The sequence below is a fragment of the Lissotriton vulgaris genome, chromosome 12 (genome assembly GCF_964263255.1).
Source record: "Lissotriton vulgaris chromosome 12, aLisVul1.2, whole genome shotgun sequence".
NCBI classification, from domain to species: domain Eukaryota; kingdom Metazoa; phylum Chordata; class Amphibia; order Caudata; family Salamandridae; genus Lissotriton; species Lissotriton vulgaris.
The window spans coordinates 682,677,311-682,697,315 of NC_141700.1; the positions used below are offsets into that span (position 1 = coordinate 682,677,311).

At 44.7% G+C, this 20,005-nt stretch overlaps 1 long non-coding RNA gene across 2 annotated transcripts in view; it reads right to left on the reverse strand.

Annotated features, from left to right (window-relative positions):
• The window catches only part of LOC147678001 (uncharacterized), a 158,962-nt gene that overhangs the window by 126,547 nt on the left and 12,410 nt on the right, over positions 1-20,005 (reverse strand). The window contains exons 3-4 of one of the 2 annotated variants that reach the window (XR_015302577.1): positions 17,701-17,802; positions 16,774-16,905 (exon numbers count right to left, since the gene is read on the reverse strand). This is a non-coding gene — a long non-coding RNA (uncharacterized LOC147678001). The remainder of the gene's footprint in view (positions 1-16,773; positions 16,906-17,700; positions 17,803-20,005) is intronic. The other variant, XR_015302578.1, reaches the window with a different exon arrangement.

Below are 20,005 nucleotides of genomic sequence, written 5' to 3' on the forward strand. Positions count from 1 at the left end.
ACTGCTTCAGTTGCAAAACATGCATTTTTTCACGCGTGACCCCCACTATCAAGATCCCTCTCTAAAGCTACTATATCGGACTCCAACTGTTCGACCTCCTCATTGTGACGCTTCTTAGAGCTAACGATAAGCGACAGCGTATGGCCCCGTATCACCGTTTTGAAGGCTTCCCAAAGGGACACAGATGATGACACGGATCCCACATTGTCAGCAAAGTAGTGATCTATAGCTTTAATCACCCCCGCCCTAGTCTCTGGAACACAGAGATGCCAGGCATTAATTGGGGCAACCCGGCCCCCTGCGTCCAAATGGAGATCTATATGGATACATAGCGGGGAGTGGTCCGAAATACCTCTGGGCAAATGTCGGGCCTCTCGCATCGTCGTAGCCTGGGCTGCGGGCACAAGGAGATAATCAAGTCTGGCCAAGCTCCCATGGGCCCCGGAGTGGAAAGTATATTGGGCCTGTCCTGGGTGAAGCATCCGCCAACAGTCTACCACACCAAACGTTTCCAAGAAACCACTAAGGCAGGACTGCGATAATGTAAGAGCCCTGGGAGGATGTCGATCTACCAGGCCATCAACCACCGAGTGTGAAGTCCCCACCCACCACCAGAAGCCCCTCAGGAAGCCTCAGTACCAATTTCCCCAGGTCGACAAATGTGGTGGCCTGCAAACCTGGGGGGACATATACCGAGAGGATGGCTACCGTTCTTCCTTCCCACCTCCCGACAATCGCTGCATACCTACCCCTGTCATCCAATATCGTGTCATCAATCTCCAAGGGAAGGGAACTACGGATCATAATACCAGCCCCTCTGGAGCCCGAAGTGAACCCCGAGTGTGCCACCAACCGGTAACCCCTCCGATTCATTGCATGGAACGTGTTCCCCACCAGGTGCATTTCTTGCAGCAACACGATGTCGGGAGAATGGCGCTTCACATATTGGAGTACAATTCCCCGCTTAATTTTGTCCCCCAAGCCGTTGACATTCCAACTCAAAACTCTCAACCCCCTACCCCCCATCCCATAAGTAAGTAGTCGGGTCCCCCAAACCCCACGAAGGAAACACAAAATAAGCAGCAATACGTAGCTTCAAGAGCAGTGCAAACAGAAAAAAGAAAACCCACCCCCCCTCCCCCTGAACACCAAAACAACAACCCCCCACCCTGCACCCCTGCAATAACTCAAAAAACCACCCCATTCAGCAGTGTGCCTGTCGCCCTGTGACTTTGTTTACCTTTTGGTCTTTTTTTAGGATGGGTGACTCAGTCTCATCCGGGGTACCAAGAGTCATCTTGAACATTGGGGCAACTCGTGGAGGCCACTCCTGTCATGCATTGCCAGCTCCCTGCTTGGGTGATGGAACGGGGACCAGCATTCTTTCTCTTTCCCACTGTGGTCCCAGCAGCACCTCCTCTGTTGTTGGGGTCCCGGGGATGGGGTAATAGGACCTTGCCTTAGTCATCAGCACCTAGAGTTGGGCCCCTTGAACGCTTGCACTGATGCATACCCCTCTCTTGCTAACTGATAAAAATTGTACATTGTTCCCCAGGGAATGGGGGGTAGAATGGGGGGTTGTGTAGTGTCTGGCTTAGTATAAATACGCAGACACAGGCTCACAAGTGGTTTACCAACGACCTCAGATGCCTGAAATTAGAGCTCAGGCGCTCTGAGCGCCGCTGGCGCCGTAACTACTGCCCCACCCTCCGTCTTAATTATAAGGCTCTTCTAAACAACTACAAATTGGCCATCTTAGCGGCCAAATCCAGTTATTTTTCGGAGCGCGTAGCCCGCTCGGCCATTAAATCTCGCGAGATTTTTTCACTGGTGCGCAGCCTTGCCACCTCCGATCGTGCCAGCCTTTCCCCTGTCCCTTCCCAATCTTTCTGTCATTCCCTTAATGATTATTTTATCAATAAAATAATCACCATTAAGGCTAACATTCCCATCGTGCCCCAACCCAATCTACCGGATCATTCTCTTTCTCCTTCCTCTGTTCTGGATCACTTTAAACCCATCTCACCTGAGCTCTTCCGTGACCTTCTTGTTAAAGTCAAGTCCGGCTCTCCGGCGGACTGCGCACCCGCTCGGATTCTTAGAACCTTATTCACCAGCTGCCCTACCCCTCCTTTAACTCTTCTTAATTCTTGCTTAGCTCTGGGTTCTCTCCCCTCTTCTTTTAAAACTGCCATTGTGATTCCTATCCTGAAGAAAGCTGGCCTGGACCCCTCTCTTCCATCTAACTTCAGGCCGATCTCCCTTCTTCCCTATCTTGGGAAGATTCTTGAGAGCTACGTGACATCTTGTCTCTCTAATTACATCGAGGAGAATAACATCCTGGCCTCTCACCAGGCCGGCTTTCGACCTGGCCACTCGACTGAGAGTGTGGTCCTTGCGGTCCTGGACGAATTGAAAGGGAAGGCCGACAGTAATCTCCCCCAGGCCTTAGTCCTCTTGGATCTGTCCGCTGCGTTTGATACGGTCGACCATGCCATTCTTCTCGACCGTGTCAGCGCAGCGGGCATCCAGGGCACTGCCCACTCCTGGATCGCGTCCTTCCTTCAGGGCAGATCACAGGCAGTCCACCTCTCTGATTTCTCTGCACCCCCCCTCCCGGTCACTTGTGGGGTACCCCAGGGCTCTTCTCTTTCCCCCCTTCTTTTCAATCTCTATATCCGTCCCCTCATTTCCTCTCTTCTTGAGCTGGGGGTCTCGGTGTACAACTACGCAGACGACCTCCAGCTCGTCTTTGACCTATCCTCTCCCACTCACTCTCTCCCCAAGCTCAGCTCTACTCTTGTCTTTATTTCTCAATGGATGAGCTTCAATCATTTGAAGCTCAATCCTGACAAGACTGAGCTTGTTCTCACTGGTGGTCCCTCCAATCCCTGGTCCTCCGCTCACTGGCCCCTTTCCTTTGGCCCTCCCCCCTCCCCAGTCTCGTCTGTCTGGACCTTGGGCATTAAGATCAATAATGATCTTTCTATGCACGCGCACATCAGTTCCGTTGTCTCCTCCTGCTTTCTTTCCCTCCGCCTCATTCGCAAAATTTCCCGTTTTTTTTCTGTTGACGCCCTCAAAGCCATCATTTCTGCCCTCATCACATCCCGCCTGGATTATGGTAATGGCCTATACGTAGGCATTCCCGCCTACGAAATTCGCCGGCTTCAGGCCATCCAGAACCAGGCGGCCCGTCTTGTTTTTCGTCTTCCTAAGTTTTCCCACATCACTCCCGCCCTCAAATCCCTCCACTGGCTCCCTGTTCATTTCAGGTCCCAGTTCAAACTTGCCTGTTTGGCTTTTCGGGCGCATGCTCGCTCCGCTCCTCTCTTCATCAATTCTTTAATCTCTTCTTATGCCCCACTCCGCTCTCTTCGTTCTTCTTCTCTCTCTCTTCTTCACGTTCCCCGCTTCCGCAAATCCCGCACCGGAGGCACCCGCTTCTCGGTGCGGGCCCCTCAGATCTGGAATACTCTCCCTCTCTCTATTCGCTCCATTCCTATCTTTTCACACTTCCGTAAAGCTCTTAAAACTTTTCTTTTTCTTCAGGCTTTCCCTGGCTAATTCCTCTGGACTCCTTGGCAGATACGGTTGTGTTCCTCAGCGCCAGGAAGCCGCTTGGCCGCAGTGCGCTTTATAAGTTTCTTTTTCATTTCATTTCATTTCATCATGAATCAGACCTCCTTTTGTTATCTTGCTTCCTCGTCGTGGGCTAACGGCTAACTGCCGTCCCTGGTCCCCGACTCCTCCCTTCCCTCCTGCCTTCATCCCACCTCAGGCAGGTCCTATTGACTGCCATGTGTGGGCATCGCTACATCTTCCCCCTCTGTAAACAAAAGAAAAGAAAAAAAATAGCACAGCACTACATGCACACACAGTAGCTGTTTACAGTTCTTCAATCAAGCGAGACGGTTTTGTGACCCCCCCTCCCCCTGAACACCAAAACAACAACCCCCCACCCTGCACCCCTGCAATAACTCAAAAAGCCACCCCATTCAGCAGTGTGCCTGTCGCCCTACCCCAGAAACTGAACTACAAATAGAATAGGAAAATACCCCCGGAGGAGGAAAAGTCCCCGAACTCCCCGCCCGCCCTAGGGCCTGTCTTAGAGAGAAAAAGTCATCGACCCAAAAAAAGGAGAGCAATCCACTGTAAAACAATACGATGGCAGCTCACACCGGTGCCCCTACTCCTCCTGGTCCCGTTGGCCGCCTTCAGCACCTCCAGATTGGTCCGCATTGTCCCGTAGCATAGATAATGTGTCCAAGCAGTCACTGACCACCTCCGGCATGTCAAAGAAAAGTCCCCGCTCATTATGTTCGATGCGCAATCGGGTGGGGAAAAGCATAGCATACTTCATGACCAGATCTCTTAATCTCCGCTTCACTCCAGTAAATGCCAGTCTCTGCTTCTGCACCGAAGGGGTAAAGTCAGGGGAAAAGTTGATGGATGCATTCTCGAACCTAGTGGGACCGCTGTTCCTCAAAGCCTGCAAAATGGTGTCTCTGACCCTGTAGTTAAAGATCCGCGCAATGATGGGTCGCGGAGCCGTCCCCTGCTTGCGTCTGCCGCACAGAATTCTGTGGGCGCGCTCCACCGCAAATAGATTACTCAGGCCTTTTGGGGCAAGGTGGTTAACAATCAAGTCTTCAACGAGCAGGTCCGTCGATTGATCGGCTGATGACTCCGGAACTCCAACTATGCGTATATTATTGCGCCTAGCGCGACTTTTGAAATCCTCAAGCCGGCGGGCAAACAGGTCGCTAGAGGATCGAAGAGTCCGAATCTCAGTCTGGAGCTCAGAGACATCCGTGGTGAGACTAGCTGTCTTGATATCCAACGACTTCACTCTCTCGTTGGTTTTGGCCAAGTCCGCCCTGATCAGGCCCACATCCACCACCACTGTGTCAATCTTGGCTGCCAAGGTCTCGTACTGTTGGCCCATCGACGATTGTATGCTGGCGATGGCGCCCATTACATCTCGAAGTGTCGGCTCCTCCGATTCCGGGGGGCCACCACCAAGGTCCTCCGGGGTTTTACCAGTCCCGCTGGGTGAGCCCTTATTGCGCGCAAATCTGTCCATAATGGTGGTTTGAGTCCCACCACCACGAGTCGCATTCTTGAGGGACCGCTTGTCACTCTCAGACTTGGCCACCATGGTGGGTTGCGCGCCCCTCCGGGGATTTTGGGACCTGGTGTAAATGGCTCCCCCGAAGGAAAAACCACAAGAGGTCGAAATGCAGGGCATTGGTGAAGATCAATCAAGAGACTGCGGTCTCAGGCAGGCTCGAGCACCAAGCAGCCACCTCCAATCTTCGCAACCAGGGAAAACGAAACCGAAAGTAGAACCCGGGTAGCTGTCCCCTACCACAGGCCGTTGTTGTTCAACTACTTTCGGGGTGCTCCTGATGCCCAAGTCCCGGGATGAGCCACGGTGTAGGCCTCTAGGTTCCAGGAAGGAGCAAGTCGGGCGTCCGGCACCCGATTCCAAATCTGAAAAAGGCCTTTCGGATCAGGAGAGTCGTAGCTAGAAGAACCCGTCGTCAGAAACAGGATTTATGCCAGGATAGTCGGTGGAGGCGGCGAGGGTTTCGGTAGCTCACAGCTCACGCGACCATCTTGGATGCGCGCTAAGCTCCTCCTCCTCCGGCTGGAATCTTGGATCTGGTCTTGACATTGTTCAGCTAAAATGAGAAGGTAAGCTTCATGAAAGCATTGCCTGAATTTATATGCATTTTCTGCTTTTTCCCCATTGTTTTCAACTGTGCATATTTACGCAGAAAAGTGATATATTTTCCAAACTTTAAAATGTTATCTCTAAAAGTACTTACCTTAGAACTGTGTTCTTGTTCTTAAAGATTACAAAAAAATTGATAGTATTTTTTTAAACTGAGTGTGCTTCTCATTTATTGACTCTGTGAGTAAAACAAATGCTTAGCACTACCCCCTGATAAGCCTAACTGCTCACCCTCAGTACCCCAAAAAGAGCATCAGTTATATCTACTTTACCTCTGCATACCAACTGTAAGTGTTTAGTACACTGTACAGACAACTAGCTTCCTACACTGACCAAACTGTAATACAGTCAGAAAGAGGATCTGTACCTAGGACATCACATTGAGAAAGGAGCGAGGAAAATGTCACAAGAGAGAAGATTGGCAATTCTGAAAATGAATCACCCAACTACCCAGAAAGAAGTCCGGATGATTTTGGGAATAGTAGGCTACTGTTGACAGTGGATTTCCAAATTTTCTCTACTGGCTACGAATTTACAGAGACACACAGAGATGTGTCAGATCTGGTGACAGCCTCATGCGTGCCTTCTTAGAGATGAGAGAATGTCTCTGCTGTGCCTCAGCACTGGAGTGCCTGATTATAATAAATGTTTTGCTTTGTTTTCCAGTGAGAGGTAGGGCTGCATTCTCTCAGTGCTAACTCAAATGCACAGGAATGCTCACAGACCCGTTGCCTATTTTTCAGCCACACCGGATCCAGGTGCTGGTGCTTTGCCCAGCTGTCTCAAAACTGTGTCATCCACATGTGTCAGTATCGAGCAGTGCGAAAGCATTGCTTTTGGTCCTCCGTTAACCATCTTTGTTCCTAATTAAATGGAGATATTGTTATCTCACACCAGAACCCAATATCTCACCAACAGTCTTCTCTCTAAGTATGAATATGTCATACTTGGTGTGAATAGTGTCACCCTGAGGCAATGTACTACACTTAACCCTGCCACACTTGCCAGTACCTGGAAATTATGTTACTGAGGCTGACGTTGAGCATGACTGTCTTAATGTTACTGAACTATGCACCAAGCAAAGACCTCACATGCAAGTAGCCTAAATTGATTGGTTTTACTAGGGCATGCCGTGTTTCAGACCAGCTGAGAGTGACCATTTTCACTAAGAGTCAGGTTTTGCTTTGGGGTTGTTCTTGAATTTGGATAATTATGGTCGCAACGCAGACATAACTTCTTCGTGACAACCAATCCGAAATGGCAAAAGGGTCCACAACCTGTTAAAAGCCTTACAGCTCCAAGCTCGGATTGCGGTTGTGAAGTGTGCTGCAAACAGAAATGGAACTGACAATGTTACTGTTGGCAACAGATAGGTCGGTGAGACTGCAAGGAATTGTGCCCTGAATGCTGGTACCTTCAACGGGATGTCTCAGAATAAAAAACAGGATGAGACAAATTGCAATCTGTTGTTAGGTACAGTTGATACTTTAAAGGGAGATATGTGTTTACAGGAGGAAGTATCCGTAGCTGAACAGCAATGCTGGATTAGAGCAAGGTGTTTCAAAAGAGATGAAGAAGACATTTGGGGTTCAGAGCTGGAAGGCCTGTTTTGCCAGACAGCGTGTTACCTCCATTGCTGAGGCATTATCATGTGCCTGCACATGTAGGAAGGAATGTCATGGTGCAATTGTTCAGGCAAACATTGTTCAATCCTAGGCTCAGATTGATGGCTGAAGGGTTGTGTCACAGATGTGTTATGTGCCACCAGCAGAATGTAGGCAGAAGAGCAGCAGTCACACTAAGTTGCATAGTGAGATCAAGGGGTCCCTTCAACAGGAAGAAATTAGACTTTTTTGAGATGGCTGTGTGCAATGGGCTGAGATATGTCCTAGTGATTGTGTGCATATTCTCGTGGTGGGTTGGAGCTCACCCAAACAGAAGATGTGATAGTCTCACAGTGGCTAAGTTGTTCTTGAGGGAGTTAATACCGAGATTCAGGTGCCCGACTTCTCTGGAGTCAGATAAGGTACTCATTTTAATAATGGGGTCCTGAATATGTTGTACAAAGCATTTCAAGTCAAACAGAGGCTACATTGCAGTTACTGACAGAAGACTTCCAGAATGGTAGAACAGGTCAATTGGTCTTTGAAATCCAGATTGGCTGGAAGTGTGTGCTTCAACATCTCTGAAATGACCTGATGCTTTGCCTCTAGTGTTGATGCCTACACACTGCTCCAGATAGGAGAACTGGATTGTCTCCCCATGAAATAATATTGGGCAGAGGCATGAGACTGTCAACTGTGCCTGCATATGTGCTTGAGAATTCTACAGATAACATGATTCTTGATTACTGATGTGGGGCATTCTCTGTCTCATCAGGTTGGAGAGGCTACAGCCCAAACACTGCAGCAGTTGTGCCATGATGTCAGTCCTGGTGACTGGGTTGTGGTAAAGAAGGACCTGCACAAGTCATGCTTGGACCTCAGTGGGGGAGACCCTGCCAGGTCATCTTAGTCACTACAACAGCTGGGAAGTGTAGAGGTCTCCCAAACCGGGTGCATGCCACACATACTCGCAGAGTCCCTTGTACTCTTGATGACATAACAGCACCTGTTCCTAAGGTGCTGGTATTTACAGTGAGACAGAAGGAGCAGGTTAGTCACGCTATTGGGGATTAGCAAGAAGCTTGGACAGCACTTGTTCAGCCTGAGGGGTTTCTGAGAGACGGGTCCTATCTAGTAGTGTTGACTGTGCCAGAATGAGACCCTGGCAAAGGGCCTAGTGAAACAGTAACAAGAGTTGTGCCTGGAGGCAGGTGGACATTGTTGACCCCTACTGAGTCATCACCCCCAAAATCACAATACCCTAGCACCTATACAGGATAGAATATCACAATATAGGGGGTTTCCGTTTAAATAAAAAAAAGGCCTAATAGCTTTCTCAATGGATCAAAACTTTCATATATAAGGCAAGCCTCTTGACTTTGACAAGGGGTTCATCACAGTAGTATATAAGGCAAGCCTATTATCTTTGTCAAGGGGTCACAACATAATAAGACCAATAATCACTTGTTAAAAATCACCATACTATCACTGGAATCAGTAACCATGTTAAACACAATTATTGTTGACAATAACAATATTGCACTGTGTATTAAAAATCTCTGTCAACAATATATATTCAATAAGGCATTGGGAATAAGCATAGCATGTGCCTGAGTCTCTCCTTTACAGCTTTGGAATTTCATAAAATATAGCCATAGGACCAACGCCTAGAGATCCCTACACTGCCAGGCTGTAGAGCAAAAGCTCCAGTCTAAGCAATACCTTAAAACATACTTAAAAGTCTCCCCATGCCATGCATTTTGTATTCTGAGAGACATGTGATTACTTTTTATAGTGAGCATGGATGAGGCTGCTGCACTTTTGCGGTACCCTAAACACATCCTTAAAACCATGGTGCTGTCCCAGCCCCTCCTTGGGGCACCACAAAGATGAAACTCACAGGCAAATCAATCCCCCAAAGCATTGTAGGACTCTCCCTCTGTGAAGCCATGCATATTACAGAAGTGGGCTGCACTGCTGCATGGCTTCACACTGTGACTTTGTTTATCTTTTGGTCTTTTTTTAGGATGGGTGATTCAGTCTTATCAGGGGTACCGAGAGTCATCTTGAACATTGGGGCAACTCGTGGAGGCCACTCCTGTCATGCATTGCCAGCTCCCTGCTTGGGTGACGCTGTGCTGTGCTGGAACGGGAACCAGCACTCTTTCTCTTTCCCACTGTGGTCCCTGCAGCACCTCTTCTGTTGTTGGGGTCCCGGGGATGGGGTAATAGGACCTTGCCTTAGTCATCAGCACCTAGAGTTGGGGCCCCTTGAAAGAGGAATATGCCTCCTAGGCATGGGCGGAAAATCCGTTCCGCTCGCGGATTTTGCGGATTTTCGGGAAATCCGCAATCCGCGAGATTTGCGAATTTCCTGCAAAATCCGCAAATCCGCGAGCAGCGGATTTTGCTCGCACTGCTCGCACTGTTCGCGTGAGTTCGCGCCCCGCGAATAAGTGCGAAATTGCAGAAATACGATCTAAGCAAAACTGAAAGTAACTACTTACCAGGTTCAAAAGTTCAGGCACATCATTAGTAGCCATTTCCTGTAGTGCTTCCTGAGGGGCCCCTCCAGAGTTCAGTTGCCAGTTGCAACTATTATGTGACCCTGCTCTGAACCTCAGAATAGTTACACATATGCCACAAAGGTCCTGAATTACAGCTAAGGGAGACAAGCAGGAGCCAGGCTGGAAGTTAAAATCCATTAATCAGCCCCTAATTCATTATTGTCAGTTAGGGCAGGGCAGGTGTTGTAACTAATTTTGCAACAATGAAAGCACTTAGCAAGTGCAAAAGATCACTAATCAGGGCGCACTAAGGAAGCAGGTGCCAGCTAAAAAAATATTCTGTGACACATTAATCAGCCCCAAATTAATTCAGGTCACTTGAGGCAGGGAAGGTGTGCTTTGCTTTGCCGAAAATAATGTACACTGGACAACCAGAGGGTGTGGTGATGAAACAGAGGGTGGCATGGGTGGGCCAGAGGGTGGCATGAGTAGTCAGAGAGTGCCAGTGGTGACAGAGAGTGGCAGTGATGAAGAAGAGTGTCCCAAACAGGTTGGACACGTAGAAACAACAAGTTCGCAAAACTTGCGACCCGACAGGTAAGTTCGCAAATTGCGAAATTGTAAAAACCCTCGCGAACTGGCAGAAACACGGGCGAACACCAAAAAAATAAAAAATCCGCAAATTCGCGGGAATTCGCGGATTTTGCGGATTGCGAGTTTGCAAATCCGCAAATTCGCGGATTGCCAATCCGCAAAATCCGCTCATGCCTAATGCCTCCCAGGATTTTTTTTGTGTGCAGAAAAGTGCCCCTTACTGCACAAAAACAATCCTGCATGTATGATGCAAGGGGGCTTGCATTGGCGCTAGGCTGCAAAAAGGGTGCCAGCACAAGGGAAAGGACAGGAATGTGCCATGCTGCCTTAAATACAGCGCATTCCTGCCCTTTCCCTGTCACGCTATGCAGCGCTGCAAGGCAGCTTACAGCGCTGCATTGCTTCATAAGCTTATAAATGAGCCCCAAAGATTTCGCAATGAGTTGATGTGAGTTACTGTTCTAGTACGTCAGGCTCACTACTTAGGGCCATATGTATCATCAACCTGATTTGCGATTACCAAATAGCGATTTTTAAGAAATCACTATTTGAGAATTGCAAAAAGGTATGTATGTACAAATTGCATTTTTTTTTGCGATTTCTTAAAATTCCTTTATTGCGATTAGAAAATTGCAAATCGCAATTAAGGAATACTTTCCCATTCATTTCTATAGGCCAAGAGGCCCATTGCAATGAATGGGAATTAATTCCAAATTTGCGATAAGCAATTTGCTAATCGCAAATTGAGAATAATTTCAAGGGTGCAGGGGTGTCCAAAGGACACCCTGTTGCACCCCTGAAATATCCATGGGTGCACATGTGGCGCACATACATGCCCTAAGGGCATGTATGTGCGTCACATGGTACTTTGAAAAATGCAAAAATGTGCATTTTTCAAGAAATTTGCAACTTACCACCAACTAGAAGTTTGTGGTAATTTGCGATTCCTTAAAGACATTTTGCACATTTTTTTGCTTCATACATTACATTTAAGGAATTTTGCGATTCCTTGTTTTGCACCACATTTTGCTTAATACATACCATTTAGTAAATTTGCATTCGCAAAGGCGAATTTGCTTGATACATATGGCCCTCAGTCTCAGGAGGAAGCCAATAGTACATATGTCTAGACCACAAACATTGACACAAATGTGACGTCGCAGAAAAGTTTCTAACTCTGTAAAGTGTAAAAGTGTCCCAAAGACCTTCATAAAGGTTGCACATAAAAGCACTGCCTGCAGCTTTGTTCTCAGGGCTCTTCCTGAAGTTCAATGTCTTCATTTGTGTCTAAATCTGTTCACAGCCGGAAGGGTGTCATCAGCCAGCTGCCAGGAGAGGGCAGAGACTTGTAAGGCTCAATTTTCATTTTAAATATTAGTTGCTCTGCTCTCCTAGCGAGTATGTATTGGAGCCAATGTAAAAAATGTCTCAGCCACAGCTCGTGGCCTCGAGGCATCCGGAACCGCGTTGGAGTAGCCACAGAGTAGTACAGTGACAACCTAATCGATCTGTCCAAAAGAGTGTATAAAACATGTTTTACTGTTAAAAATGGGTAGCAAATTATATTTCAATGATTAATAATGAATCTTATCTAGTGCCTATTTTGTCTTCTGATTAAAAATAGCTTCATTTGTCCTGAACGTGGCATCTCATTTGAACAGGGTTAAATAAGATTCAGTGCAGTGTGGAGCTTTAAATTCTTTGTCTCCCCTAAAGGGTGTTCTACTGCACTAGATAACTCATAAGAGGCGTTCTACCGGATTTAATGCATCCTAGAAATGGAAATCTATCCCAAATGCTGATAAGAGAAAAAGCAAAAATGCTTAAATATAGTAACGTGAACGCAAAACAAAAGCTTATTTTCATGGAAAGTGATGTTAAATGCAGATGTTTTTTATTTCAGTGTTAGAGATGGAGTTAGTCATCAGAGAGTTCAATGGCCAGATGTGTCAAGCTTTTTCCCGTTCGCAAACGGGACGTTTCTCAGAATTGGCCCGTTTGCGAACAGGAAAAAGCCTTTTGGGATGTATCATCCCAAAAAGCAAGTGCAAAATAGGGAATCTCAATTTTTGCGATTACCTAATTTGCGCATGCATTTAGAGAATTGCAAATTGCGATTCTCTAAATGCAATGCAGGAAGTGCTTTTAAAATTGTGACCCGGCTGTAAGGAATCACAATTTACCACCAACTTCAAGTTGGTGGTAAATTGCAAATCCTTGGAAAAATGCACAATTTTGCATTTTTCTATGTGCCATGTGGCGCACATATATGCCATAAGGGCATGTATGTGCGCCACCTGTGCACACATGGATATTTCAGGGGTACAATAGGGGTCCTTTTGGCACCCTTGAAATTGCATGCACTATTTGCAAGTACCTATTGGGTACTCCCAAATTGCGCCTGCAATTCCCATTAATTCCTATGGGCCTCTAGAAATGAATGGGAAGCCATTCCTTATTTGTGACTCGCAATTTGTGAGTCGCAAATAAGGAATATGTAGGATTCGCAATATTTTTGCTAATCCTACATACATTGCATTTTGCAAGTCCCTAATAGCAAATCAGTAAAATTCCCCATTAGGGACTCGCGGATAACAATGTTAATACATCTGGACCATAGCACACCTAGGGACTGAGTATGAGCTAAGGCATTCATTATTGCACACAATAAATAATGACATCATGAGGCACGTTTTTATCCGGTGAAAAAAATAACACCTATTTCAAGTTCATGGGCAATAACATGAGGATTCTGGTGTTTACTACAGCAAAATCCACATGATATGGTGAATACAGTTTGGTTTCCCTTGTTAAATTTAGGCAGGTTTGACATGCCGAAGTTAAACTGAGGTTGAGTTATTTAATGCATCGGATAATTATCGGATGTGTTTATTACCTTCAAAATCGTAATTTCACCCTGTACAAAACAGGAGTTTATGCATTGGTTAGAATATTATGAGGAAATCTTTAATCACTACTTCGGGTCAATATTTTCACTCCGGCACCATCCACTTAGGAGTTACTGTTCCCGGAATTGGAACCAACCATGCAGACCTAGAATTAGCATGTCCTTTTCTGCAAGGTTATGCCCAGTTCTTCGGATTTTCTACTCTCTCATCTACCACCAACACTGCTCAGGTGGCAAAAGGAGGGGTTAGGAATGCACCGAGAATCAGGAATGACTCTTGAACTGTTGGGGAATTGTTTCCCCCTCCTCTGTTGAACAGGAAGCAGTCAGGATACAACTTGGCTCTCATTTGTTTTCTCATTGTTTAAAAATATGCCCTCTATCGACCTGTGGAATATGGCTCCCAACGATGCATTGCTATTTTTCTTAGATTTTATGCCAATAACTGTATAACAAAGTATTAGGAATATTTGCTGTATTATGATAGTGTTTTGATTTGCATATTCATTAATGGAATAGGAATCCCCAGATGGACAATATAAGGCTATTGCAATTCATAGACAAGTTCCACCATCTTATATAGGAACAAGGCAGAACCTGGGTTAATTTTAAGGAGATGGTACTCTGAAGGGACTTGGAATGTGCTTATAATGGAACGCAGGTGGTACTTTATTCCTTATAATAAATGGTCACGCCATACCCCTTCCCACAAAACCACCAAAATCCTTGCTGTGTTGCTCCTTCTTATGAAAGAGATAGGATGTTGGTAAATATGAAGAATACAAATGAGAAGGTCTAGGGTAAAACTGAACACATGAAAAAGCAATTAGATACTTGCTGCAAAAACATTTTAGAATCAGTTTACTATTCAGAATGTGTTGAAACATGCAGAGAGCTTCAACCTTTTCTCCAATTACCTAAGATGTGGAAAAACAAAACATGCTGGCCTGCATAGCTCCTAACTGTTTGTCACTATTTATGTTGAAAAACAGCATGGAAGGAAACACCATTGTTTTCCTTTTTTAAACTGCAGCTCTTATTATGCTCTATAATCTGCCTTTCCACTCAGCTGCCGGATCTGGACATTGAGACAAAACTAAACTGTAATACATTATTCCAGCTTAACACCTTTCGTTTCTTTATTACATGCGACTGAGTGCGTCACTATTCGACTGAAATAAGGAAAATATATGCAGGCTTTTTATACAAGGGTAAACACCCAAGCAGTATATCATAAGGATATTGCATGTCACAAGGAGTTCCAAGACCATACAGGCAAACTAGGTCTAAGGTAAGTATGGGCGGAAAATCCGTTTCGCTCGCGGATTTTGCGGATTTTCGGGAAATTCGCAATCCGCGAGATTCGCGAATCTCCAGCAAAATCCGCAAATCCGCGAGCAGCGGATTTTGCTCGCACTGCTCGCACTGTTCGCGTGAGTTCGCGGCTTCCCAGTACAACTTCGCGCCCCGCGAATAAGTGCTAAAACTGAAACTACTTACCAGGTTCAAAAGTTCAGGCTCATCATTAGTAGCCATTTCCTGTAGTGCTTCCTGAGGGGCCCCTCCAGAGTTCAGTTGCCAGTTGCAACTATTATGTGACCCTGCTCTGAACCTCAGAATAGTTACACATATGCCACAAAGGTCCTGAATTACAGCTAAGGGAGACAAGCAGGAGCCAGGCTGGAAGTTAAAATCCATTAATCAGCCCCTAATTCATTATTGTCAGTTGGGGCAGGGCAGGTGTTGTAACTAATTTTGCAACAATGAAAGCACTTAGCAAGTGCAAAAGATCACTAATCAGGAAGCACTAAGGAAGCAGGTGCCAGCTAAAAAAATATTCTGTGACACATTAATCAGCCCCAAATTAATTCAGGTCACTTGAGGCAGGGAAGGTGTGCTTTGCTTTGCCGAAAATAATGTACACTGGACAACCAGAGGGTGTGGTGATGAAACAGAGGGTGGCATGGGTGGGCCAGAGGCCGGCATGAGAAGTCAGAGAGTGGCAGTGGTGACAGAGAGTGGCAGTGATGAAGAAGAGTGTCCCAAACAGGCTGGACACGTAGAAACAACAAGTTCGCAAAACTTGCGACCCGACAGGTAAGTTCGCAAATTGCGAAATTGTAAAAACCCTCGCGAACTGGCAGAAACACGGGCGAACACAAAAAAAAAAAAAAATCCGCAAATTCGCGGGAATTTGCGGATTTTGCGGATTGCGAGTTCGCAAATCCGCAAAATTCGCGAACGCGAGATTCGCAAAATTCGCCCATGCTTACCCGAGCTCATTGATAAGGTCATGGAACTCTGAGGTGGGTTGCAATATCCTTTTAATGTACTGCAAGGGGTATGTCATTCCATTTAATGCATACTTACCCCATCACCCTTCCCTCAAACTGCTTAAGCTATTGGTGCCTTGCCTTTCATATGAAAGAGATTGTATGATTATGGATATGAAAAATAAAAGTAGAATCTGTAGCATGAAATTAAATACACTAAAAACAGATAGTATTTTGTTGCAAAAATACATAATAATTAGTCTTACGTAAGTCAGATTAAGAAACTGCTGTAGCTCAGAACGTATGAAAACATGCAGAAACGCTATTGTTCCTGTTATGACATAGCATGGAAAAATTAACGATTTTGGCAATCACATCTCTTTTCTGCTGTTCTATTACGAAAAAGACAGAGAAGAACCAAAACAGCTTTCAGCAGGAGACATAACGTCACAGCTAAATCCTAATAACTTACTACAGTTGAGCCGTGTCCTCATTAATTTAGTGTAAGTGAACTGAAACATCACAATTTGACTGTAATAGGAAAGTTAGAGACAGACTTTTATATCGGGATTTCTATGTATAATCTTTTTATTTGACCTAGTACATCTTAAACATATGGCGATAGAGCGATTCACATGCTTGAATCCATGGAGTTTTGTTCTCCAAGGACAATAGCTGAACACCCAGGAAGAGTGCTTGAGACAGTACTTGGACTGGCTTGCAGAGGACAGTTGTTTTGTTGGGTAAGTGTTCTTTAAATGTATGCAACCTTTAGTAAGTGTTCTTCATCTTGCTGACTTGAGTGTTCCAGATTCTTTTTACTGGAATCTCAAGTCAGTTGCTGAGAAGACAGGAGCAAGGAAGGTCTTGTGTCTACTCTCCTGTGTTGGTGCTTCAACTGCAATAAATCCTACTTAAACATTAATTTAGACTTTGGATTTCATCTTTACAAAATTGTCAACGAGCGCTGTTGTAGCACTAGGAACCCCCCAAAAATGTGTGCAATCTGAAATTCGAATTTTCCTGCATTTTTAAGGTATTTGGATCTACGATTGAAAACTCTTGGTTTAGAGTTTACTTACTTATTAGCACTTACCAAGTGAGGATACACCTACAATGAGAATTCTTTCACATTTGCAGTGTTTACCTTGAAGGCTTTTCAGCCTTGCAGTCGGCATCTTTCTAACTCCACTTAAGATTCCAATAAGCCTGCGTGACGTCGGAGGTCTTTCGGCATTGCAGCTGGCATTTTTCAACTGCAGGGAGGATTCCCCTCAATCTGGAATGCAACAGGAAGTGTGACGTCAATGGAAATTGGATTTGCTTTCTGCTTGAGTCTATTAGCGTTGCTAGGCTGCAACGGATTGCCGTCATTTTTTTTCCACATTCACAAGTAGCAACGCTGTTTCGTGTGTTTTGAATGCAACATATTGTTCCTCCTACACTGCGAGGTCATGTTATTCCATGACCACGTGTCACCATGTTGGATTAGTGGATGCTTCAACAGGAACGTGGAAGACTGCGGTACTTTGTGTATTTTACGATGAAAACAGTTTACTTTGGCTTGCTTAAAGATATTTTATTATATTTTTAAAAAAAATTGACCTTATTATTTCAGCAAATTAGTCCTACCCAGGTGAAGAACGGACGCTGCATGATCCATACTGTTGGATCCGGTATTCTATTATTTATTTAATTTACCATTCATAATTCCTTCTGGCAGAACGAAATTTGACATTGCAGCCCCCTCAAGCATTTTGACCAGGAGGAGGTAACTGTTGTAAATAACTCCTTGAGTCAGCGGTAAGCATATAAGGAGATTTATTAGAGAGCACAGCAGTATAGGACCCAGCGCCTGCTGACCAGTCAACCAACTGCCCAAGCAGAACCTGGAGCCCCCAGTAACATGCTAATTCTAGAACAAGACAGAAAGGGCATAGAGTACAATACAGATCATAGAGAGAGCAAGACATGCAAGCAAATAGTTTACAACACATCTTCCACCTTTATAAACAAAAGAATAACACATAAATTGCAAAAGTAATCATTGAGATAAGAAGGTGGTTTACGATACCTTGAAACCCTAGAAGTGGAAAGAGAAGGAGGAGAATCAATGGTGGTGCTTCGAAAACTAGAGGAACCAGAATCCGATACATCACCACCGCCAAAACAAGACCTGTCAGAAGGAGGAGAGAAAGGAACACACTCTTGAGATAAAAGCATGTAACCACTACCCCCTCTTCATTTGAAGAAACAACAGAAGAATTGTGAGAAGCAGCAACAGAGTTATCAAACAAAGGTTGAAAAGGTGTTTGCCCATTTCTCTGATAAACAGCAACCCGCCTCAAATTCCACTTCTCACCATTATCAAGAAGAACATAATTAGGGAAAACTTTTTTTAACAGTAAAAGGTTCCCTAAATTTTGTTAAACCTTTAGCTCACCTCCCAGGTTTAACTTAAACCAGATCCCCTTTTGAAATCTTACTACCCACCATGGGAGAAAGCAAAGAAGGGTTGGAATCCACAAGATCACCTCTACTCAAAAGTTGCTTGACCCAAGAAGGAACAAGTTTGGAACCAGGAGCCCTTCCACGCAAGATTTCAAAAGGAGATTTCGTGCAATTACCATGCGCCTGCTGACCAGTCAACCACCTACCCAAGCAGAACCTGGAGCCCCCAGTAACATGCTAATTCTAGAACAAGACATAAAGGGCATAGAGTACAATACAGATCATAGAGAGAACAAGACATGCAAGCAAATAGTTTACAAAAGTAACCCATGCATGAAATGGGTAGAATGGAAAGCCTATTTCCTCAATTTCTCCAGAAACCATAGATGAGGATGGTAAAATGGCTTTGGTATGTAAAAAAGATATTTCTACATTCTGTGGCTCCTGAAGGTCTTCAAGTGAATGGAGGTATGACAAAAACATCGGGTGCTGATGCTAATGTTTTGATCTCGTGTTAAAGGATTCTGACAACTATCTATTATATAATACTCACTACTCACTAACACATTTAGATAATTCCTACCTGGAGATATGCACAATGCACACAATACTTTGCAAAGAAATCATGTAAATATTCCTAAACCAAATTGAATAAAATGTCATTCCATTGGCACTGATAATCTGTGCAGGTAGACCCTCGTCTACAAAAACTATGTCCATAAATCGCAAAACATCCTTAAAATCCACCATTAATTTATTTTTATTGGTATTGATATTTAATTTATTTTTGTTAATATATTACATCTTTACTTTCCCTACTGTTGAACTCACTAGAGTGGGAATAGTAATCCCTACGCTATCCAATGCTTTCCCTACTGTTGCACTCTCTGGAGTGGGAATAATAATGTTTACCCCTAGGGTATCCAACGCTTTCCCTACTGTTGCACTCTCTGGAGTGGGAATAGTAATTTTTACCCCAATGCTATCCAATGCTTTCCCTACTGTGGCACTCACTGGAGTGGGAATAGTAATGTTTACCCCTCCCGCTATCCAACGCTATCCTGTTGCACTCTCTGGAGTGGGAATAGTAATTTTTACCCTCCCGCTATCCAACGCTTTCTGTACTGTTGCACTCATTGGAGTGGGAATGGTAATTTTTACCCCTACGCTATCCAACGCTTTCTCTACTGTTGCACTCACTGGAGTGGGAATAGTAATTTTTATCCCTATGCTATCCAACTTTTTTCCTACTGTTGCACTCACTGGAGTGGGAATAGTAATTTTTACATTCCCGCTATCAAATGCTTTCCCTACTGTTGCACTCACTGGAGTGGGAAGAGTAATTTTTACCCTCTAGCTATCCAACGCTTTCCCTTCTGTTGCACTCACTGGAGTGGGAATAGTAATTTTTTACCCCTATGCCATCCAACGCTTTCCCTACTGTTGCACTCACTGGAGTGGGAAAAGTAATTTTTACCCTCCCGCTATCCAACGCTTTCCCTACTGTTGCACTCACTGGAGTGGGAATAGTAATTTTTACCCTCCCGCTATCCAACGCTTTCCCTACTGTTGCACTCACTGGAGTGGGAATAGTAATTCTTACCCTTACGCTATCCAACGCTTTCCCTACTGTTGCACTCACTGGAGTGTGAAATTGTAATTTTCACCCGTACGCTTTCCAATGTTTACCCTACTGTTGCACTCACTGGAGTGGTAATAGTAAATTTTACCCTCCCGCTAACCTACGGTAGAAGTATTGTATATTTTTTATTAATATTATGTTAATATATATATATATATATATATATATATATATATATATATATATATATATATATATATATATATATGTATGTATATATATATATATATATATATATATATGTATATATATATATATATATAGATATATATATACAAGTTAAAAA